A 25,675-nucleotide genomic window follows, 5' to 3' on the forward strand; every position below is an offset into this window, starting at 1 on the left:
ATAAAAGCACAAGCGTTGTTTGTGGCGAAAGTTTTCGTGACAGGCTGCTTCGGCATGCTGTATGAAACAATCGTTATATTTTTACACTGAAAAAATGTATTCCTGCCCTTAGTAAATATTACTCATTGAAATAAACAGATTTTTATGTTTGAACTAGAGCTGTTAAAATTAAGGCTTTAACGTATTAATTTAAAACGTTTAACGTAAATTTTTCTTAATCACGATTAACACATTTAACGATTTGACATTGAATTTTTATTCAGCTCCATGTGAGTTCTGAACACTAACAAGGCAGAACATTTGCAGTGTATCCGGAGTCATTACACTGATGCACACACCACAAACACACACAACAGCCATGTCTGTGATCAAATGAGGAAGAAAGGACCTCTTAAGGCTACTTGTTGTACAAAACAATTAGTGTAAGAAATCAAGAACTTTGCAGCCTCTGTAGTGTGCAATTAAATTACCACAGATGCACATCAAGTCTTAACTATCACCAAAACGCAGAATGAGACGTTGTCTGCAGCTTTTTCATGTGGAGTTCAAAGCGGTGCTTGACGCTGGTGTTGATGCACTGACGTGAATCATGAATGTGGCTTCACGATTGCTCTACCAATGCGGATAGCCACAGTCTGCCGGCTGATTAATATTGTGGAGGATGAGAGTTTAAGAGATTAAATCTGCATTGCAACAAATACGTAACCTATGGGGACTAGATATTTCAATTAGTCAAGCTCCCACTCAGACTTTGGGAAATGTTTAATGTTACTTGAATTGGTGCTATTTAAGTGCATTTCTATCTTTATACTGTGGAAGGCTTTGTTTTGGAAAATGTTAATGAAACTTTATTGTTATATTATTTTTCTTTTCTAAGAAGGAACTAAACACATTTTGACAGGAAAAGAAGTATATATAGAGTAAAATTTCAGCACTTTTAAAATCTGCAACTAATCGTGATGAACTATGAAAAATCAATGCAATTAATCGCAATTTTAAAATAAATATCAACTGACAGCACTAATTTGAACCTAATTTGACAATATTTGCTCAACAAACTATTTTGAGTGAAGTTGACCTGATCTCATGAGAATTCAAAAGAAAAGTGCAAGATGTCGAATTCCTAAGAAATCGTACAATTTCGTTTGTATGAAAACGTATGACTTATAAAAGTCCATGCGGTTTGTGCATCATATTCCAAGTCTTCTGCTGCAATGTTCATTTTCACTGTTTTCAATTTTATTCATAATTTTGGTCTTTTCACGAAAATATCCTTTAAATGTAGTCAATATTTCATACTGTCTTATTCATTAACCAAAATGGCATATCATTTTAATATGTTAAATATTAATAAAATATTATGTCAGGTTAAACTACAACATCGATGCAGTGAGATCCAGCAGATGGAAATGACTTCAATAAATCAGATGATTTGTAGAAGGAATAACAACTTTAATTTGTAAAGATTCATAAATAAATAAAAATGAAATGATGAATGGGATAATACAGAAAATAAATGTTTGATTATAAATGTTAAATAGATATATCTTAAGGATATATCCAAGGACTAAGTCCTGGAATAAACCTAATAACACAAAGTCTTGTCTTTGTCTAATGAACTAAGTAAATGGAAAAAAGTTAAAGTGTCGAGATGAGGCCTCAAAGTTGGAGATCAGATGTGAAGAGCTAGAGAGCTGAGGTATTAGTCCGACACCCAGATTTTCATTAAGGTCTTTATACCCTCTTGGGACTGTGCCAGCAGGCATTTCCTTTTTAGGAATGATGTAATAACCCTAAGTGTCAGGTCAGGCGGTTATGACTTTTAGAAGTGTGAAAATTGTGGTTTAAGTGGAAAGATAGACTATAGCTCCACTCATACATTTATTTATGCAAACAATAGAATTTACCTATCTCAGCGAGATACAAGGACAGGTGTCCCAAACATATCCTGTTGTGTACTAGGTCTCTGTCTGCTCTATGTCTGCATGTTTCTTAGAACATTAACAGTCATTAACTATGCTCTCTTGTTCCAACTCTGAAGCCTCATGAGGTCAAATGGATTACCAACAGGTCAAAAGGGTAACAAACTCATATACTAGAAGACCAAATGTATACATTCAGTCTCAAGCATGCATTTAGTTCTCATGAGAACATTGGATACATAAGGCATCAAGCATGAATATTATGATAGTTATACAGTGATGATATAAATTAATAAAACTATATGTATAGATATAAAACTGAGTACATAAATGTTAATATATGAATATGATTGCATAGCTTCTGATTATAGTTGATTTCAAGCATAATATCAATAAAAAATATAGAAAAGACTCTAGCCACATGCATCAAGCATTCACATTGCATTCCTTCAAAGGCGACGGGAAGATTACTCGGAATTGGTGTCCGGCGACAGAACACGAGGACAATTGTGTTTCAGACCGTGAAGGCAACGGTGATTTTTTGCATGCGCAGTAAGGGGACGTAAGCTTTATCATGCGTTTCATTGTGGACTGGAATGGAAAACGCTTGAAAACGGCAGTGTGGACGGAGAGTGTTTCAACAACAAAAATGTTGATTTTAAATGTATCCAGATTAATGTAGACGTAGCCTAAAACAACACAACACACGAGCTGCATGGACTACTTTCACGATACTTTTGGGTCCTTTTTTAAGCTTTAAAGTGAGTCACTATGAACAGACTGGAATATTCATAAAACATCACTTTTGGTGTTCCACATAAGAAAGAAAGTCATATGGGTTTGGAATGACATGAGGGTGAGTAAACGATGACAGAATTTTCATTCGAACTATTCCTTTAAAGTGTCTACTAAGAAACCAGCACAGCTATTTAGGAAATTGTTGCCTGGAATAATGGTCAATTAAACCGTTTATCAGTCATCATACAAAAATAATTTAAAGACTGTATTTTTGTGGACTGACCAATCAGAATAGAGTATCCTAGAGAGCCATGGAACACTGCAAAAAAATAATTTTCTTATTGAATATTTTTGTGTGGTTTTCTGGGAAAAATATCTAAACATTATTTTTTCTGATTAACAGTTTTTATTGATTCACACAAATGACAGAAAAGCAAAACATATATTCACAGAATCAACATTTAACCCCCATTATTCCCTTTCCTCCTCCCAATCCCCAACCCCACCCTGACCCTCAGCAAATATATCTGTGGTCATACTTGAATATACACACAAAAAAGAAAAGAAAGAAAGAAAGAAAAAAAAAATATATATATATATATATATATATATATATATATATATATATATATATATAATGTATATATATTTAAATATGTATATATATATATATATATATATATATATATATATATATATATATATATATATATTTAAAAAAATAATCACACACATTTAAAACTATACTTCTCTCTCCACTGCCCCTCCCCGAGAGCCCTCCAGGAAGGCCAAGTAGCTGCCCCATTTTTTATTAAATGTATCTAAATTGCCTAGCCTTCTACACGACATTTCCTCGAATGCTGCTACCATGCCCATCTCTGTGCACCACTCTTGAAATAAAGGCGCTCCAGCAGACTTCCATCTCCTAAGAATAATCTGTCTGATGATCATAACACTAGCTAGGACCCAATTTTTTATATATTTGTCCCCTATATTAATGACTGCCTCATCGCCTAAAATACAGAATCTGGAGCAAAATGAAATTTGAGTACCCAATACTTCACACATAAAACTCTGAACCCTCATCCAAAATTCTTGGATCTTAACACACCACCAAAAAACATGGGTTGTGTCCCCATCTTCTGATTGGCATCGCCAGCAGGTGGGTGTGTCTTTCAGACCAAGCCTATACAATCTAGAGGTGGTCCGATCGTCATATCCACACTGGACTCCCTCTCTCACTCCACACTAATCACTTACACCTGATCCCAGTCCAGCACTCAATCACATCACCTCTATAAATACTCACCCTGCCACTCCATCCTGTCTAGTCTCCGCAAGGAACACTCAGACTTACCTGTTCACCTTAAGTACTGTACTTATGTGAAGCTTCATCTGTGTCCTCGAATTCCTCGTCTACGATATCCCAAGGGCTCATCTTCCTCCTTTGACTTCCTGGAGTGGCGCTCCTTCCGCAATCTCCCTGGAAACATGAACTCAGTCATTATAAGCTAAGTTACCAATCCCTCCAATAACTATTGACTTACCTGAAAAGTCTTCAATAAAGCTCCCGCTACTGGGTTTAACCAATCGTCTGTGTATTTCGTGACAACGATAGTGTTGATGTAAAATCTTAATTTGCATAAGTCGCACCCTTCTATCTGTAGATGTAGACTTGACATTTTTAGAATCCTAGCACACACTCCCTCCTCTAATACCAAGTTTAGATCTTTCTCCCATAATCTCTTGAGAGAAGCCAAAGCTCTGTCCCTCAGAATCATGACCTTTTCCAAAAGCAGTAATCGCCACTCCCAGAGTATCTGCCACTTTAGGGGGTGTATGCTACTCTCAAAAATAGTACAGAGCAGGTGGCGCAGCTGTAAATACCTAAAGAACTGAGATCTGGGAATCTCAAAATGTTGAACCATATTTTCAAAGGATCTCAACACTCCACTCTCATATAGGTCACCGAGTGTAGTAACCCCCCTCACAATCCACTCTGTCCAGCACAAAGGGGACTTATTAATACATAATTTTGGGTTCAGCCATATGCTCGAACCTACATGTAAATAAATGTGAGAATTAAACTCCCTGGACACTTTTGTCCATACCGAGTGCAAATGCGAGATAACGGGGTGTAACTTCTCTGGTTAGTTTGATAGAAAGGCTTTGCGATATAGGGGCAAGAACTTCCTGTTCAATACAAAACCAGGGATGGGGCTCTCTCAGGTGGGAGCGACCAATGAGCCAAATGTCTGAGATTGAATGCATAAAACAAAATTTTGGGTAGGCCTAGCCCAACTTTGTCAATCGGCCTATGCAACTTACTGAAATGTAATCTGGGACGTTTACCATTCCAAATGAAGGACTTCGCTATGCTATCAAATTGCTTGAAATAAGAGAGGGGGACATCTATAGGGAGTGACTGTAGCAGGTAGTTGAATTTCGGAATACAATTCATTTTAATAACATTAACCTTCCCAATCATAGATAAATGTAATGAAGTCCACCTTACCCACGTCGCTCGAAAACCTTTTTATTAAAGGGTCAAAATTAACTCTAACTAAATCACACAAATTTGCTGGGAATAAAATATCCAAATACTTAATGCCCTGTTTGGGCCAATGGAAGACGCCTGGCTGAAAAGCCGTTACCAGGCAGTATGCTGTCAGAGCCAAAGCTTTGGATTTAGACCAATTAAATCTGTATCCTGAGAACTTAGCCAGTTCTGTAGCATAAGATCTAAAAAATTCAGCGGCAAAGCCATCTGGCCCTGGAGCCTTGCCCGTAGGCAAAGCCTTATTTACCTCACCAAGCTCCTCCAAGTTTATCTCAGAATCAAGAAAATTTGCTCAGACGATAGTTTAGGAAGTTCTAATGGTTCCACAAAGTTTCTAATATCTTCATCAGTAGATGAAGATGTGGAACTATAAAGATCAAGATAGAATTCTTTAAAAGCATTATTAATATCAGTGGCCGAGGTAAATATTATACCACTAGCAGCTTTCACTGTGGGAATGGTAGAAAAAGACTCTCTCTGCTTTATATATCTAGCCAAAAGCTTCCCTGCTTTGTCCTCTGACTCAAAGAATGACTGTCTTGCCCTGAATAGCCAAAACTCCACCTTCTGCGACAAAATAGTATTATATCTGTATTTCAGTCGGGTCAATTCTCTGAGGCTATTAGATGACATTCGGCACTTCAGCTCTGCCTCCCTTCCAATTCCATGAGTTCTTGTGCTTTGAATTTTTTTGGTAAAAGCAGAATTCTTTATGATCTGGCCCCTAAGAACTGCCTTAAGTGCCTCCCAAGCCACGGCCACAGAGGATACTGAGGACCAGTTGGTCTCTATATAGACATTGATTTCAGCCTTTGGCATTTGTTGGAATTCAGGATTTTGCAAGAGGGATACATTAAAGCGCCAACTATATGATTTCCTTTTCTTCATATGTGGCGACACCTCTAAACACACCAGGGCATGATCTGAGACTAAAATGTTTCCAATTAAGCAATCAATGACAGATGAAATGAGGGACTTGGAGATATATATATATATATATCTATTCTAGAATAAATCTTATGGACTGATGAAAAATGTTTATAGTCCCTACCAGATGGGTTCAAAAGTCTCCAAATATCTGTAAGACCAAGATTTTTACGCATCCTGTGAAGCGTCAATGTTGCTCTAGGGGGCTCACACACTTTTGCTTCACTATGATCAAGGACTGAGTCCATCAAAAGATTAAAGTCTCCTCCCAATATTATATCTTGAGGGGTGCCAGCAGCTTGCAACATCCCTTCAAGATCTATAAAAAAGCCCTGATCATCCACGTTAGGTGCATAAATATTAGCCAAAATAAGATTTTGTCCCTGAATTTCAGCTAAAACAATAATGACTCTTCCTAATTTATCTTTACTCTGTTTGAGACATTTAAATTGTAGATGTTTACTTACCAGTGTAATGACTCCCCTACTCTTACTCGAGTCAGCACTATAAAAAAAAATGCCCACCCCATATCTTTCCAAATTTTTCAACTTCCTGTGGACATAAACAAGTTGACATAAAACTGTCCTGAAGGTGTGTTATTCTACAAAATAAACTCCAGCTGCTAGGCAGAACCAGCACAAAAAGAATGCACAGATTCTTCAAAAAGTCAAATGAATGTTCAGTGAGCCTGTCTACTCGGCTGCAAGATGAGTTCAAGCAAATGACTTTAATGACTTTGCAAGAAATACTCCATAAAATAAACTCTATCTGATAGGCGGAATAAACACAAAGAGCGTACAGAATCTCCAAACAGTCAATCGAATGTTCAGTAAGCCGGTCCACTCGGCTGCAACGTGAGTACCACAAGGTGACTTACTCATTCCATTGACTTTATGAAGGACATCACTTGATGTGGGCATGTGAATGTTTTACAGCCATCCTAAGCATTTATTCTCCATTTGGCCAGGAATATCGGTGCAATAGTGACCTTCCGTTGATGTAAAAGTTTCTTGCATTCCTTGAATCGATCTCGTTTCTCTCTTGTCGAGTTCACAAAGAAAGTGCTGTGGTTCTTTCAAGAAAGCCTTCCTTTACACCTCGCCTCATGTAAAACAAGATCTTTATCAGATAATCTCAGAAATTTGGCCAGAATTGATCGAGGCCTGTCTCCCTCAGCGGATTGCCGTGCCAGAACCCTGTGAGCTCGCTCGATTTCTAGCTTATGGCCTGCTATGTCGAGCAGACTCGGAAAGAGCCCATCCAGGAATTCCACCATATCCTGTCCCTCTACTCCCTCCGGGACTCCCACAATACGGATGTTATTCTGCCGGATATGGTTTTCCATGTCCTCCGACTTCTCCCAGACACGCTCTAAATCCACCTTGGTCGCTGGTCCAATGAATACAGATAATCTTTCTCAACATCACTCACTCTTGTGACCACATAAGTAAATTTCGCCTCCATGGCAGTGATCGATCGACGTATCACAGCAAGATCCTCCAAGTCAGCAACGTCCTTCGTCAGCATTGCCGACATGTTCAACATCTCTTGCCGCATTTCCCGCATCTCTCTGACCAAATCGACTCCCGGGCCCGCTCAAGCTGCTCAGGGGTGTCAGCTTGAGCATTTAAGTGTCTTTTAATGTCTCCAGAGCCCGAGGATTCTGAATTCTTTGACATATTGTCCTCCTAGAACAGTTATGGAACAGAGTGTATCGAGTCTCACTGGTTTATGTCATAAAAGGTATTTAAACTAGCAAAGTGCACAGAGCTCGTCGTTCACATGTCCTATCCTCGCATGGCGTCACGTGACTCTCCATATCTAAACATTCTTAAAAGAAGATACATTTACTTAAGAAGCAGAATGGCAAAGATATTTTGTCTCATTTTCAGAGAAATCTAACAAAATTTTGTAATGTTTATGGTGTATAGGAGCATATCTTGACTACAAAATAGTATTGAACATTTCCACCGTTATTGCCCAGTTTGTTCTTTACACAAGCGTTGTGTGGAAATTACATTGCTGAGGAGAAAGCTGCTTACTGAATGAGCCGCATGTGTACGGGAGTAAAAAGAAAGCCACGAATACAGTTCATGTAAACGCATGAACTATAAACAGCTTTCTGGTGTCCATGTAAATGTGTCACTGTGTGTTGAATCCCAGTGCTTTCAGACATCGGTGTATCAGTGGCTGTGATCAACTCTGTGTGTGATGGCTTTATTTACTCTAATGATCAGCTTTACTGGAGTGCTCTGTGTCCTCTGGCCTCTTATCAGACACATTTAAATGCTAATGGAGGGCCACTGTGACCCCCAGCATGATGCTCTGATGGGCTTCAGGGGGCCCTTATCTCAAGTGTCCTGCAATGTGTGTGTATTTCATGCTCCAATCATGTCAAATGTCTGTCAATGAATTCACTACATCAGGAGAGACCACAGGTAATTGTAACATGCTGCATTTCATTTAATTCTTTCCACACACATACTGTGTGTGTGTGTGTGTGTGTGTGTGTATGTGTATATATATATATATATATATATATAAGTACAGAGCCCCTTAAAGGACAGGAAAATAATTAATTTTCTGAAATAGTTTTGTGTTCCCTCGCAATACGTTTTGTGTTCACTCACAATAGCTTTGTCCATCCCTTATGAAAATTAACTTTGATTTTACTACAGTAGATGTAGTTTAAACAAGAGATTTGTAGAAAAACTGTAGTAAATAATACAGGAAAACCAAAACTATGGTAATAAAAATCATACTCATTCAACCAAAAAATTATTTATTTTTATTTCTTACCACAAATTAATCATGAGTAAAGGTTTACTGTGTGTGTGTGTGTGTGTGTGTGTGTGTGTGTGTGTGTGTGTGTGTGTGTGTGTGTGTGTATACACACACACTGTATATTCAGAATGGTTGTGATTTTTATTACCATAGTTTTGGTCTTCCTGTATTATTAATGTGGTATTCCTACAAAAATCATGGTTAAAATATGGTTACTGTAATAAAACCATGGTAGAGTTGTGGTTATTTATTTATTTATAAATTCTGTAGTTTAACTATATAGACTATAATTTATTGACTGGTTAATTTTCATAAGGGATGGATAAAGCTATTGTGAGAGAACACAAAAAGAATAAAAGTGATTTTTGGGGTGTCCAATTTAAATTGAAATATATACAGTATATATATATATATATATATATATATATATATATATATATATATATATATTAGCTGATGATTAAAAAAATTCTTATATATAGTCTTAAGTCTTTTACAAAAATTATTTTGGCTTTACTACAAGAGTTAGTACAATATAGATATGAAAACTATTTAGAAGTATTAAAGCAGTTTTTCAGTTTATTATTGTATTGAAGTGTGCTCTTTTTTTTTTTTTTTTAGATACAGATTATAACACTGTTACATTCACCCCTGTTACTGGGGCAACTAATATTCTGATTGAATAGTCTTTTCAATGTAAATATTTAAATGCTACTGTTACTGCTGATTTTTCTTGTACCAACAGATTTAAGTAATGAAGGAAAATGTAAAATATGTTACAATTGTGCCCAGCCTCCTGTAATATATGGAATAAAACAGCAAAACATACAAACCACATATGTAATACTTAGATGATACAGTATATGTGAAGTTTTCTTGAAAGCAAGACCACAGTTCTGCACACACACACCTCTCTCTCTCTCTCTCTCCTCTTTTATATGTTGATGGTCCTGTTTTGTCTTTAATGAGGAGGTTTGGAAATGATCCATTTCATTACACCCATCCCGTCCCCCTCAAACACAGTAACGGGGCTTTGTGTGCTGGATATCTGATGCGCTATTAGCATCTCAACTCAATCTGACAGGGACACACATTTCTATACCTTCACAGCACACGCGCACACACAGTACAGATATTACTGTTACTATCAGCATTCACTCACACTCATAATTAACACAAAATGAGATGACATTTTAAGAGGTTTTTTGTATATTGTGACATCTAAAGTAATTTGATTCAGTGTCCTCATGCCATCACAAGCTGCTTCTGATGCAACAGTCAGACATTATTTAAATATATAATGAATACAATTCATAGATATTAATTCACACATGATATTTGTAAATCAAATCATTTTATTCTAGACAGACAGTTATTAGTTTAAATTTTTTTTTATTATTGATTCATATATTAACAAATAAAAGCAAAAACATTTACAAACAGAATCAATACTTAACCCCCTCTATTACTACCCGCCACCCCATCCCCAACCCACAACCCCACCCACAAGAACACCCCAGTGGTCCCACATGATTATAGACACACAAAAATAAATATTACAAAATAAAATAAATAAATAAAATATAATAATCACACACTTAACATCTACACCTCTCTCTCCACTGTCCCTCCCCGAGAGTCCTCCAAAAATGCCAGATATATGCCCCACTTTCCCACAAACAAGTCCAAATTACCCAATCCGCTAGATAACCTTTCTTCAAAAGCTGCCCCCCTCCCCATCTCCGGAAATGATGGCGCTCTGTCCGACTTCCAACTGCTTAAAATAACTTGTCTGCCAATCATAACACTTGTCAGAACCCAATTTTTAATAAATTTGTCCCCCAAATTTATGACCGCCCCATCACCCAAAATACAAAGTCTGGGGCAAAGTAAAACTTGAGTGCCCAAAACGTCACACAAATAACTCTGAACCCTCAACCAAAAATCTTGAATCTTAACACTTGACTCTGTCCCAAAATACATGAGTTGTGTCTCCAACTTCTGATTGGCATCGCCAGCAGGTGGGTGTGTTTTTAAGACCAAGCCTATATAATGTAGAGGAAGTCCAATAAAATCTATGTAAAATCTTAAGTTGCATAAGGCGAACCCTTGCATATCTAGATGCAGACTTGACATTTTTTAGAATCCTAGTCCACACTCCTTCCTCCAATACCAAATTCAAATCTTTCTCCCATAATCTCTTGATAGAAGTTAAAGCTCCATCCCCCAGACTCTGAATTAGCATGGAGTAATACACTGATGCCTCATGACCTTTTCCAAAAGCAGCAATCACCTCTTCCAAAGCACCTGCCGCCTTAGGGGGGTGTGTGCTACTCCCAAAAACAGTACAGAGCATGTGGCGCAGCTGTAAATACCTATAAAACTGAGATCTGGGAATCCCAAAATGATCGCAAATTCTCAAAAGATTTCAACACTCCACTCTCATACAGGTCGCCGAGTGTAGTAACCCCCCTCACAATCCACTCTGACCAACAGAAAGGGGACTTGTTAATGCATAATTTGGGGTTCAGCCATATGCTTGAGGCAACATTTAAATAAATGTCCGAATTAAATACTCTGGCCAATCTTGTTCAAATCATATGCAAATGTGAAATAACACACAGTATGAGTGACTTCTCCGGTTAGTTTGATAGAAAGTCTTTGCAGTGGCGAAATAGGGGCAAGGACTTCCTGTTCAATAGAAAACCAGGGACGGGCTCTTTCAGATGGAAGTGACCAATGAGCCAAATCCCTGAGACTGAACGCATAATAATAAAACAAAATCTTGGGTAGGCCTAGCCCACCTTTGTCAATCGGCCTATGTAATTTGTTGAAATGTAGTCTGGGATGTTTAGCATTCCAAATGAAGGACTTCACTATGCTATCAAATTGCTTGAAATAAGAGAGGGGGACATCTATAGGGAGTGACTGTAGCAGGCAGTTGAATTTTGGAATACAGTTCATTTTAATAACATTAACCTTCTCAATCATCGATAAATATAATGAAGCCCACCTGTCCACATCACTCAAACCTTTTTATTAAAGGGTCAAAATTAACTCTAACTAAATCAGACAGATTTGCTGGGAATAAAATACCCAAATACTTAATGCCCTGTTTGGGCCAATGGAAGGCGCCCAGCTGGAAGGCCGTTACTGGACAGTACGCTGTCAGAGCCAAAGGTTCGGATTTAGACCAATTGACTTTGTATCCTGAGAACTTGGAAAAGGAATTAATAATTCTGTGGAGGCAAGGCATAGATCTAGTTGGGTCAGAGACAAATAATAAAATATCAGCTGCGTAAAGCAGAAGCTTATGCGCCACACCTCCCGCCATCACCCCTGGAAAATCATCCTCCTTTCTTATCGTGGCTGCTAATGGTTCCAGGGCAAGACAGAACAATAATGGGGAAAGAGGGCAACCCTGTTGAGTGCCCTTATTCAGAGAAAATTAATCTTAAATTAATCTATTTGTTTGTACCGCTGCTACAGGGTGTCTATAAAGTAACTTAATCCAACCAATAAATGTACTCCCGAACCCATACATTTCCAAAATCTTAAAGATAATCCCATTCTACCAAATCAAACGCCTTTTCGACGTCAAGTGAGATGGCAGTGACCGGAGACTGATCATTCACTACTGACCATATGATACTGATTAAGTGCCTAATGTTATCAGAAGAGCTACGGCCCTGAATAAGCCTCACCTGATCTATATGTATAAGAGATTTCATAACTTAATCGGTTAGCCAAAATGTTTACATATAGCTGGATCAGGGAAATCGTAACTTTTACACTCGCTTGGATCTTTGTCCTTTTCAAGAATCAGATTGATCCGGGCTTGTGTCATGGTTGGGGGAAGCTTTCCATTCTTTAATGATTCTGTATAAACTTCTAACAAAAGTGGAGCCAATTCTGTAGCATAAGATCTAAAAAATTCAGTGGCAAAACCATCTGGCCCCGGAGCTTTGCCTGTAGGTAAGGCCTTAATTACCTCGTCAAGTTCCTCCAAGGTTATCTCAGAATCAAGATCATTTTTTTTGCTCAATCGTCAATTTAGATTCCACAAATTTTCTAATATCTTCATCAGTAGACAAAGACGTGGAACTATAAAGATTAAGATAGAACTCTTTAAAGGCCTTATTAATATCAATGGCCAAGGTAAAAATTTCACCACCAGCAGATTTCAGGGAATGGTAGAAAAAGACTCTCTCTCGTTTATATATCTAGCCAAAAGCTTCCCTGCTTTGTCCCCCGACTCAAAGTATGATTGTCTTGCCCTAAATAACCAAAACTCCACTGTCTGCGATAAAATAGTGTTATATATGTATTTCAATCGGGTCAATTCTCTGAGGCCATCAGACAACATTTGGCGCTTCAGCTCTGCCTCTGCACTTTTAATATTCCCTTCAACTCCACGAGTTCTCGTGCTTTGGATTTTTTGGTAAATGAGGTATACTGTATGATCCGACCCCTAAGAACTGCCTTAAGTGCCTCCCAAGACATGCCCAAAGAAGATACTGAGGACCAGTTGGTCTCCATATAAACATTGATTTCAGTCTTTAACATTTGTTGGAAATCAGGATTTTGCAAAAGGGATACATTTAAAGCGGCAACTGTATGATTTCTTTTTCTCCGTATGTGGTTAACATCTCTAAACTCACCAGAGCGTGATCTGAGACTAAGATGTTTCCAATTGATGAAATGAGGGACTTATATTTATCTAGAATAAATCTTATGGACTGATGGAAAAAAATGTATAGTCACTACCAGATGGGTTAAAAAGTCTCCAAATATTTGTAAGACCAAGATTTTTACACATTTTTACTGTGAAGTGTCAATGTTGCTCTAGGGGGCTTGCACACTTTTGCTTCACTATGCTAAAGGTCTGAGCCCATCAAAAGATTAAAGTCTCCTCCCAATATTATATCATGAAGGGTGCCAGTAGCTTGCAACATCCCTTCAAGATCTATAAAAAATCCCTGATCGTCAACATTAGGCACGTAAATATTAGCCAAAACCAACCATTGCCCCTGAATTTCTGCTAAAACAATAATGATAATAATTTTTTAATAATTAATAATTTTTTTTTTTTTAAATAATTTTCTTTATTTATCACACATTATACATTTGCACATATACAGTGAAATTCTTCTTTTCACATATCCCAGCTAGGCTGGGGTCAGAGTGTAGGGTCAGCCATGATACAGCGCCCCTGGAGCAGATAGGGTCATGGGCCTTGCTCAAGGGCCCAACAGTGGCATCTTGGCAGTGCTGGGGCTTGAACCCCTGACCTTCTGATCAGTAACCCAGAGCCTTAACCGCTGAGCTACCACTGCCCCCAAAACATTACTCTGCAGCGGTGGGATTCGAACCCACGCCCCCAAAGAGACTGGAGCCTTAATCCAGCGCCTTGGACCACTCGGCCACGCTACCGCTGAGCTACCATAATTAGGGAGAATTATCCCTAATTTATCTTTAATCTGATTGTAGATGTTTATTTATCAGTATCATGACACCCCTGCTCTTACTTGAGCCAGCACTAAAGAAAACATGCCCACCCCATATCTTCCCAAATTTTTCAACTTCCTGCGAGGAAAGATGTGTTTCTTGAAGAAACACTATATCACATTGCTTATGCTTAAGAAAAGAAATAACCTTCCTTTTTATGGGGTGCCCCAACCCATTCACATTCCACGTGGAGAAAGATAACCCACTCATATTAACATTTGACATTTTGATATAATAGAAAAAATAGATTGTGTCAAAAATAAGATTATACAGATCACATTCCAACATTAATGCAACATTCAAACCCCGACCCCCCCCCCCCCGAACCAAACAAACAGAAAAAGGAAAAACGTGCGCATTAAGCCTGTGCACGACAGTGCCAACCGGCATCAATCATTCTAAACTCAAAAGGTCCATGCACGCCTATGAGAGCCCCCGCGACAACTTTGCCATCAGATTGCTCAAGTCCGGTGCTTCTGCACAAATTACATAACAGAATATACTTTGTCAAACAAACCCCAGCCAATAGGCAGAATAAACACAAAGAACGTGTAGATTCATTCACAGAACTGTCTCGAAGGTGTGTTCCTCCACAAAACAAATTCCAGCCGATATAAAGCCGTTCAGTTTCCTCGGACAGACAAACAAGTGTTCATTGAGCTAGCTGTGTATGAGTGCAGCAGATGATGTAATCCTTCCAATGTCCTGCAAAAATACTCCACAACACAAACTCCAGCCAATAGGAGGCATAAGCACAAAGAATGAGCGGATTCATCCACAACTGTCCTGAAGCAGTGTTATTCCACAAAACAAACCCCAGCCGCTAGGCGGAACCAGCACATAAAAACAAAACAAAAAAACAAAACAGGCGTCCCAGTTCCTCGGATGGTCCAGAGTGTATTGAGCGAGTCAAATTCACTCGGAGGCCGCATAAAAAAATACACCGTGACTTACTCAGTCTTTATAAAACTTTATAAAAGACATCCTTTGTGTAGGCATGTAAATATTTTGCAGCCATCCTTAGTATCCATTCTCAATCTGGCCGGGAACTTCAGTGTAAAAGCGATCTTCTGTCCATGCAAAAGTTTCTTGAAGGAGTGTTGTTCCACAAAACAAACTCCAGCCGCTAGGCGGAACCAACACAAACAGAAACAAAAATGGTACCCAACTTCCTCAGACAGCCAGAGTAAGTACAGTGAGTTAATCCACTCTGGAGCTACATGAGAACCACCAAATGGCTTACTCGCCCATTATTTCTATGAAGGACAGTGCTTGCTTGGGGCACGTAAATACTTTGCGGCCATCTGTAGTATCTATTCTCAGTTTGACCGGAAACATCAGTGCAAAAGCGATTTTTTGTTGATTTAAGAGTTTCTTACATTCCTTGAATCGATTGCGTTTCTCCTTTGTCGAATTCGCAAAGTCTGGGAACAAGAAAATATTGTGATCCTTCCAAGAAAGCTTTCCTTTTGCTCCTTGCCTCGCGCAACACAAATTCTTTATCGGATGATCTCAGAAATTTGGCCAGAATTGATTGGGGTCTGTCCCCCTCAGCAGATCTGTGAGCCGGGACTCTGTGAGCTCGCTCGATTTCCAGCTTATGGCCTGTTATGTCAAGCAGACTCGGGAAGAGCTCGTCTAGGAATTTCACCATATCTCTGCCTTCTTCATGCTCAGGAATTCCAACAATCCGTACATTATTTTGTTGGCTCCTATTTTCCAAATCTTCCAGTTTTTCCAAAATGTTTTCCACGTCTATTTTGGTCACGAGCGGATTAGCAGATAATTCCCTTTCCACTGACTCCAGATAATCGATCCGTCTCTCAACATCTGCCACTCTTGTAACCAACTCAGAGAATTTTGTTTCCATCGCCGTAATCGATCAACGTGTTACAGCGAGATCTTCCAAGTCAGCAACAACCTTCGTCAGCATCACAGTCATGTTGGACAGTTGATGCTGGATTTCTCCCGCTGCACCGTTCAAATCGAGTCCCTGGTCTGCAGGCCCGTCAGAGTTTTCAGCTTGAGCACGTAAGTGTCTTTTAATGTCTCCAGAGCCCGAAGATTGTCATGTTTACCTCAAAGAACAAATATGAAGCTGGGTGTATCGAATCTCACCGGATTATGACATGAAAATAATTAAAAAACTAGCAAAGTGCGCAGAGCTCGACGTTTACACGTCTGCTCCTCGCATGGCGTCACGTGACCTCTAGACAGTTCATAATTTTTACGAGATGGTGAAATTGTAAGATACTGTATCGTCTGACTTCCCATAGAGACCAACCAATAAACAAACAGAACCTCAAATCTAGAGAATACAGGCATCGAATTTTAACTTGCCTCCTATCCAACACTTTATTTTATGAAACTGTGAACAAATTTGTTTTCTCATTCCATATTTATTTATGCAATAGAAATGACTGATATCTGTCAATAACCTGTAATACACTTCCTTCAACTTGTATTCTTTCTTCCGTGGTACTCTAGTTATTTTCGTATTAAAATTATGGTTAGGTTTATGGTTTAGGTAAGGGGTTAAATTTAAGAAAAAATCATAATTTTTTTTTTTAGCTTTCTCTATGGGAGTAAAAGTTATACTGTACGTTTTAGTACAATTTTTTTGTACTATTAATATGACTTCTCAACTGAGTGCACATCGCATCGCTACACTGGCTGTTTCCAGTGAAGACAGTTTGTCTTGCCTGAATGAGTTTTGAAAACTTTACTTGTTGCAGACATTATCCGGGCCTCGTAACGCCTCCCGGATGGAGAGAGCGGCACACTTTTGGAGGCGATGCAGAACTGCCTTTTGTGTGGTGGAAACATGTGAAACAGTTCCAGATTGCACACTGGTTTCATTACCAGCATATTCACATGCATATCCAGTACAAACTCTTTGTGCTTTAATGACCCAGTGCAGGTCACGTCAGGCGGTCAGAATCTATCCCAGACAGATCGAGCTTTAATGCGCATAATTTTTGTTACTCTGACATAAGTAACTTTTTGTGGGTCACTTAGGGGCAGATTCACAAAGAATGAATTGCTTCCGGTAATAGTGCTGTTTTTTTTGTGTTTTTTTTTTGCACACACTCTCTGCACTGGTTTAGCGCCCAGTTCACTAAAGAAATTATGCAGATCAGGCAACGGCGCAAAAGCGCCCACAAATCGCTGCTGAACGCAATTTGCATGTGCAATTCTGATCCTGCAGTCCGATTCTTAGTGCTATATAGCGGAGGATGCCGCAGACCACCGTATTTAACACCCTGCCGGGACTGTAGAGCATCACTTTGATTCAGACACCTGGATCATCTCTTAAACATGCAGAACGTGCGCTTGACTACACCTTGTATCTGGATACTGTATATGCCAGGTTATAACGCTCTTCTCCATCATTTGATGATTATTTGCTTAATTACTGCTTATATGATTGGTTGAAAATGTTCTCAAACTGTTCTTTTAAATAAAATTCATTTTACCCTCTACTTTCATTTGGCAGTAATAGCGCGATGTAAATTGCACAGGGCAAATTGCACGGAGTTTTGTGAATGAAGCGCAATCTTTAATGAGCCTAATTTACATAGAAAAGAGGCATGTTTGCACAGAAAGGATTGACAGTTACCTATTTTAAATATTGAAGACGCGGTGCAATTTCTGCGCTGATTGTGCCCGCTAAAAGTGATTGCGGGTTGTTAGTGAATAAGATGCAGGTTTTTGCGCTGAAATACAGCACGCAAAAGTGCCACAACTGTTTAATGAATCTGCCCCATAGTATCTTAATTTCTAATCATGCTTGTAAGACCACCAACAGTCTGTCATTTGTGTGTTTGTGTGGTTTCAGTTGGTTCTAAATTTTATCGTTAATGGAGAATTAATTCAAGTGCAAACTTATTGATGATGATGATATCTATGTGGCAACGTTTGCACACACTGAGACCCACTGTGTGTAGAAAGAAATCTTTAGGAACAGACTCTGTTTGCAGTATAGCAGGTTATGAGTGCCGTACATCAGCCGTATGCTGTAAAGAGCTCTCGCCAGCACTGCACTGTGTGCCATAAATGCTGAGTGTGCTCAACAGGGCACATTAAAGGGGTCATGCCTCTGTGTGTTTAAGGAATGATGGGTCAGACAGAATAAAACTACAATGTGAGACCGCGTGGAGTCTATTGTGTGTCTAGATTTATGAAACATACGTCCTGTTAAACTGCCTGTTACAGCTTTCATTTACTCAGTGAAGATCTGTTGACCTCCTGCAACACTACTAACTCACACAGTTATTATAGGGAAGCAGAGATACACAACAGTTTGGACACACTTAATCACACACTGGAAAAAATTTTAGTGTGAGTTTACAGTATATTCCTGGCTACTAGTTGCATGACTTTCACAGTATATTTTACAGTATTATTTCTACAATTTATTACAATTAAAGGAATATTCCGGGTTCAGTACAAGTTAAGCTCAATTGACAGCATTTGTGGCATGATGTTCATTACCACAAAAATTGATTTTGACCTGTCTCCTTTTCTTAAAAAATACAAATAAAATCTGGTTAAAATGAGGCACTTGGAAGTGAATGAGTGACATTTTTTTAACTTTAAAATACTCAAGACATAATCAATGTGCATGTAATCATGATTTTAATGTGATAAAATCACTTGCTTCACTTTTCTGTCTAAAGTTGTAGCCAATTTTACAACTTAAAAATCACCCAAATAGTGGTGATTTCACATTATGACCAAAACTGAAGTCACTAAATTAGTCACTAAATTAAACTGAGATTTTCCAATGCAACATATTGTATTCTTGAACACAATTGTATCAGCTGAGAGAATATTAGGTAGAAAAGATTAAGTCAAAGTTCCCATCTAAAGGGAACACTAAACACGATAATGGTGACTTCAAATGAAATTTAATTTAACAATACAATTCTGAATACAGTATTTTATTGTATGAAATTACTGGTAAATCTTGGTAATTTATTACAGTGCACTTAGTAATGGTAAAGAATCAGTAGGTGTGTTCAAATGTTTGACTGGTTGTGTATTTGTCCATTCTACTAATTACTAATATCCTTGAACACTTTGTACACTGTATGGTACAGCGGGGCTTAAGCCCCCCCAGGGGTAAATTAAGAATTTTTAATTTTCTCCCAAAACGTCAAATAGCAACAAAAACAACCATAGCACTTTCCTAAACACATGTTTGTCATTATACACTGCAAAAATTGTCCTGATCCATGAGATCATTGCATGTAACATCTAAAGTTTGATTTTGAGGTAATTTGATATAATATTTCATTTAACTTTGAAAATGTTGCATATTTATGTCTCTAATGAGAATCCCTGAAATTATCACATTTATATTGAGACAAAATAATTATTTGTCATTTTCAGTTTAAGGTGATTTAAATCAAAGGTTTTCAATAACTGACCAATTAGTACAAGTATAGTATTTGGGGTAAAATTCCCCCCATAAAGCACATTTGTTTTTCTGAAGTGGAGGGAATAGATTTGATATAAAAATGTTCAAAGTGTGCTCACATTGACTTAATCACAATGGAGATTCATTTGAAAAGTTCTGTAATAACTGTAGTTACCATTGTATTATGGCACAAATGTGGTTACAACTGTGAACATTTTTAAGGGAAGTTTTAAGTTTTGGGTTAGGGCTAGAAGTTATTTTAGTTGTATTCATGTCCTGCAGCTCAGTAACAGTAATACTTGCTCAGGAAACTACAAAACTAGCCCAAGTTAGTTAGTTCTATAACTTTCTTCTCACAGTTCTTCATGTGCTGAGAGGTGTTCCCACATCACCAATTCCTGATTTCATCCTTTGAGTTAAACCAGATCTTAAAATCTAATGCTGGAGCTCAATGATCCAAGAACACAGCGGCTCAGAGTTCGTCCCTGTGGACACACTTCTCAGCCCTCCGTAACTCACAAGCTTCACTCATTTTGGCCATGCAGTAAAAGATGAAAAGCAGCATTTGGTTTCAAGAGGGATTCATTGGTAGTAGAACAACACAAACAGGGTGGTGCTCAGGAACATGGGTGTCAAGGGGAAGTCGGACTCCAAATGATGTCACAATGTCCAATTGGTCCTTCAAACAGTCTTTGTGTTGTTCTCAAATATGAATTATTGACCTGTTTCAGTGACGTCACTTTTTCCTCACAGCTGCTGTATTTGTGACCAACAGTGGGAGGAACAAATGGTGGTGAATGGAAAAACACCCGTGAAACGATATCAAGAAAAACATCAAAAAATTGCTTTTGATTCAAGCCAAGTCCCAGGAAAAGTGTATAAAGGTCTGAAGTCAGCACAAATATTGCAAACTCTCAGACATTTAAATAGATTTGATCCACAATTCATCTCCGTATGCCAGTGAGTCTGATGTGTGACCGGCGAGTACACAAGCCTACTTTTGACTACTTTTATGTTTTACTCATGTTGTCTTTTTTAGAGCGTAGTTAATTTAGTTATAAGTTAATTTATAATTATATCGATGGTGTAAATAAAGTGCTTCATAATCTTTTGATATGTTGTTTATTGACCTACATTTATATGTACACATTAAATATATCCTGTATATTGACATTTAAAGTGCTTTTTTAATTTATTATAATGTTACAATTAACACATACCTTTATTCCACCATCCTATGTGCATTTCCAGTTTAATTGTATCAGAATTGATGATGTTATAAATATAACTGACACGTGTACAGATAACTGACATGTCTGAATAAATGAGCAAGAATCAACACATGTTTTATCTACGCTCTCCACTGCTTGACTTTGGCGAAATGAAACCGTTTCTCTTGAAAGATATAAATAAAAATTTTGCTCCAGTAAGTAAGCAGCAGTATCACTTTTTCAGGATTTACAAATAGAAACAAAAAATTCGCCGACTCCTGTCGCATCCCATAGCGCAGCACACTGAAGTTATGTGGAGTTTTGGTCACAAACATGTCAGCGCAGTCATACAGTGACGTCATGAAACGGGTAAATTAAATCCAAGACTGCTTTGCTGAGGAAACAACGCACAAAACATTGTCAGCAGTTTCGCAAAATTATCAGGATTTGCTGCAGTTTTCAGTTCACTTGTTGGAAAATTCTAGTCTTTAAATTGAAAAGTTATAACAGTAGTGCTGTCCTCTCCTTTATTTGTCATTTTTAATTTGTTGTTTGGAAAATAAAGACCTGTCCTTATAAATGCTAAGATTCTTCATTTAGACCTTGTGAGGTCTGCCTTCTTGCAAGATCCCGGACAAGCCCCCAATTTTTTTAAAAACCCAAATTATTTCTCAGAAGTTCTAATATGTAAGATTGGTCTCCTTGCACTCAACATAAAAGTAATTTTGTGCTCTGCCGGAATTCTCACATTTGGTAATGTTAATTTGTACCTTTTGACACTGTTCCAGGGAAAGACCTTCCGAGAATGATTTTAGGTCGTAACAGCAACCTTGAAAACAGTGACCTAGTGCATGTGACAGGACTGCATCTGACAGCCGGTGACAATATCTGTGCCCTGTTAAAGGCCAAACACCATTGTCTCATTTTAGGGCACCTTTCTTAACTTCCAGGTAATAACATATTTTTGTGTGGGTTATAAAAATAGTTTAACACCCTCAAAGGTACTACCCACAGTTATTGCCATCAGCTTGGCCCATAAAGCCAACTTTACCCCTTCGTCCCCCTTTTATCACCACACTTAAACACCGGCTGCCCTGGCATGGGGGTGGAGTGCCACTCGTGTGTGTATGTAATCTGCCATGTGTGAATGAAGAGGGTGAATCGGGAGTAATGCTTGAAATAATTCACACAGTGCACACTTTGGTCTTCTGCCATCATCCCGAGTGAATCGCAAAATCTCACACCCTATTTCCTCTTTCTCGTGTAGTTCTCTCATCCCGAATGTTGCTCATGAAACACATGTGCATACTGATTGAGACACTATGTAGGTTGGATTAATCTCGATTAAATCAAGGTTTATCTAATAATTCAGTTGCATCAAACTTTAAACCTAAGTTAAATATAATCAGGGTTACATTTAAACCATCATTATTCTTGGTTTTAATTTTACAGTAAACCTAGGTTAAAGGAATAGTTCAGCCAAAAATGATAATTTTCTCATTATTTACTTTTTTTTAAAGTTGAATCATATAAACTTGTATGACTTTCTTCTGCGGAACACAAGCTAATATATTTTGATGGAGATATGATGTGAATATATTCATATAATACAAGTCAATGGAGTCCAACACTTTTAAACTCCAAAAGAACATAAAAGCAGCATACAGGTAATCCTTACAACTCCAGTGGTTTAATCCATGTCTTCTGTCAAAGAGTAAGTGAAAAGAGTAACATTCTTGTTGTTTAGTCACACCAGTGAGTCCGGTTTCAGTTTACCTTTAAGCTTTGAGACATGTTTAAAATAATGTGGTGCAACACAAATCAATTCAAATAAAACCTAGATCAACAAATCCTGAATTAATTTTTATTGGTGCACCACACTCACTATTAATCTCTGGATTTGCAAATAAAGCAAATTGTGAATAAAATACATGCTTATAACTAATGTTCAGCTGCCACAATGGTAGAGCAATCCATGTCTCAATCTACACAGAGACTGTAGGAGAAACAGCATTGTTTCAGACTGCTGGGATTGCTATCTTATCAGCAGATACTGCATTACAGCACACACACGGTTTTATATTCACCCTATGCTTAAGATCATGGTCACATTTCACACAGGAGTACACCATACTTGTTATGTCTTGACACACATTTACAACATAAATTAGCAGGTTTTAGAGTCTTCAAGTTGACTGTAGAACTTCTTGTATTTGTACTTTTGGCACCATGAACTCAGTGTGCATTTCTTGCTTTAAAACTTTCCCTCTTTCTTGTCACTTTTGAAAAAATACTTTGGATATTCAGTAGAAAGTGTGAGTTCCATGAATTAGAAACTTCCCATGACTCCTCCAGAAGCGAGCGTTGCCTGTTGACTGTCAGTTGTGCAACTAATTCCAGGCCTTTTTCTGCAGAAACTTCCAGCTGGTTGTTCAAAGGAAATGACTCGTCTTGCTAAGTGTGGTTGTTGTGTAAGGCTGATGAACAAGGTGGAACGCCTTTGTGTGATGTCAGATGAGAAAGGCATTGAAGCGAATCGGTTTCATGGAGCGGGTCATAGAGAGGTGAGGCTGCCTTCCACGGGTTCAGAGAAAGTTCAGCCGCATAACGTTAGGCAAATTAGTGAAAGAGAAAGAAAGAAGAGAAGTGAATGAGTGATGAGAGTACTAGAGAGCGGTCAAACTAAACATGCCGTTTATCATTCATAAAGTGTGAGGTTTGACAATAGTAAGAGACTTTAAGATTTTACCTAATTTCTGTTGTTCTGATAAGACAACTTTTCATGTGTGTTTCTGCAACTGGAACTTGAAATGAAAACATCTCAAACTTTATTATGGTATTATGATATGTTATAAAAATCCCCCAGAACTTTTATTCACTGATGTATGTAGTTGTGAACTACACTGTAACTAACATTGTTAGGGCCCAAGTACGTGCGTAGGCCCTACTGTTCTTCTAAGGATTATTATTTATTATTATTTATTATTATTATTATTATTATTAGGGCCCAAGCACTGAAAGTGCGGAGACCCTATTGTTCTTCTAAGGATTATTTGGGCCAAGCACTGAAAGTTCTTTATTAGGGCCCAAGCACCAGAGGTGCAGGCTGAGAGGCCTGCACCGAAGGTGCTAAAACCCTATTGTTTTTGGAATGTTTTTTCACAATTATTTTTTATTTTTAACGCATTCACCCGTTTTTTAGGCATTCATCAAACTTTGAAATAGGCTTCTTATGTTTACATGAATTGCTTCAAAATTCTTTAGAATAATGTCAAGACACAGCTGATGTAAAATTGTAAAGGAATATTTGATATCTTAAATACTGTTGCCATGGAAATGCATTAATTGTTATATTCCTTTCTTCCTATATTTGGGTGTTTTTGAGGCACTTGGCATGCTTAATTTCATGAAATTTTGCACACACATCAGAGTCGTCGGCCATTAGGGCTGGACAAATGTTCACGCACCGGGTGGAAGCCACCGGGTGGAAATGGGCCAGTCATCGCTTCTTGCAGTTATATTTTGTATTATTATTGGGAAAAGAATCTAAATATGCTATTTTAAAAACCTGTTAATTTGGTAACTTAACATGTAATTTTATTGTAAAATATATTTAAAAAATTATGTTTCTAGAATAAAAGTATGAATTACCTTATAACTGACTTTGAAAATGTATTTTTAAAAAGACAATAATTATACTTTTATGATAAAATATTATTTTGTTTTAATAAATAGAAAGTATGATTTATTCAGTCACCAAATTGACACCCAGGGGCCGTAATGCCTAAAACATTGTCACTTTTTGGTATCGCGTTACATAAGTTATAACCAGTTCTCACAATATTCACGGTTCCAGGTTTGGAACACAGAAGAAAACGATTGCAGGTGAATGTATAGCGGTGAATAGGAGACTGCAGCAAATCATATTTTTGCATGTCCATTTGCTCCAACAGCAAATAATAAAATCCACTATTAAACTTCCATGACTTTACACAAGAGGTAAATTGTTAGAAATGTATACTAAATAATAAAAATAAAATAAAAATAGATTTGCTAGATTTGAATGCGTCATTAAAGTCTGTGAAAAGGGTCCATAAGAAAAAGAATTCAGCCTTATATTTCAAAAGAGCTGTTCAGCTGTGAAGTCAATTTGTAGGTGAACACGGGAGGTTAATTCCCCATAGGTTTCCTCAGGATTTTTCTATGGGTTTTTATAATGGTAGTTTTGGATTTATAAGTAAAATAAAGGGCCCTATTTTAAGAGCGCTAGCGCTAATCGCAGTGCTATGCCATAAGACATAAGTGGAAAGTCAGTTGGCATGGCTATGAAGTTTTGAAGTCTAGGCGCAAGTAGGTTTGACAAAATTGTATGTGCAACGCGCAAATGGGCTGGATTAAGTGCAGTTGAATTCTGAGGTTCTTCTCTGGGATTTCCACCATCTGCATCCTATTACAGTCTATATCCTGTCAAGCACCAATGATACAAACAAAGATAGCACATTCATAAGAAGTTGGTGTGTAAATGGACTGTATGGAATGACACACAAACAAATATGCATTAACTGCGCCCTTGGTGAATGCCAGGCATATTTCTATGACAGTG

The 25,675-nt window shown here is 37.9% G+C and overlaps 1 protein-coding gene and 1 non-coding gene across 2 annotated transcripts in view; one reads left to right on the plus strand and one right to left on the minus strand.

Annotated features, from left to right (window-relative positions):
• The window catches only part of LOC127427123 (retinoic acid receptor alpha-A), a 267,816-nt gene that overhangs the window by 150,624 nt on the left and 91,517 nt on the right, over positions 1-25,675 (plus strand). The window lies entirely within an intron of this gene.
• On the minus strand, positions 14,283-14,364 carry trnal-aag (transfer RNA leucine (anticodon AAG)). The gene has a single exon. It is a non-coding gene; the product is annotated as a tRNA-Leu (tRNA).

This window comes from Myxocyprinus asiaticus, chromosome 36, assembly GCF_019703515.2.
Source record: "Myxocyprinus asiaticus isolate MX2 ecotype Aquarium Trade chromosome 36, UBuf_Myxa_2, whole genome shotgun sequence".
In the NCBI taxonomy this organism is placed as follows: Eukaryota; Metazoa; Chordata; class Actinopteri; order Cypriniformes; family Catostomidae; genus Myxocyprinus; species Myxocyprinus asiaticus.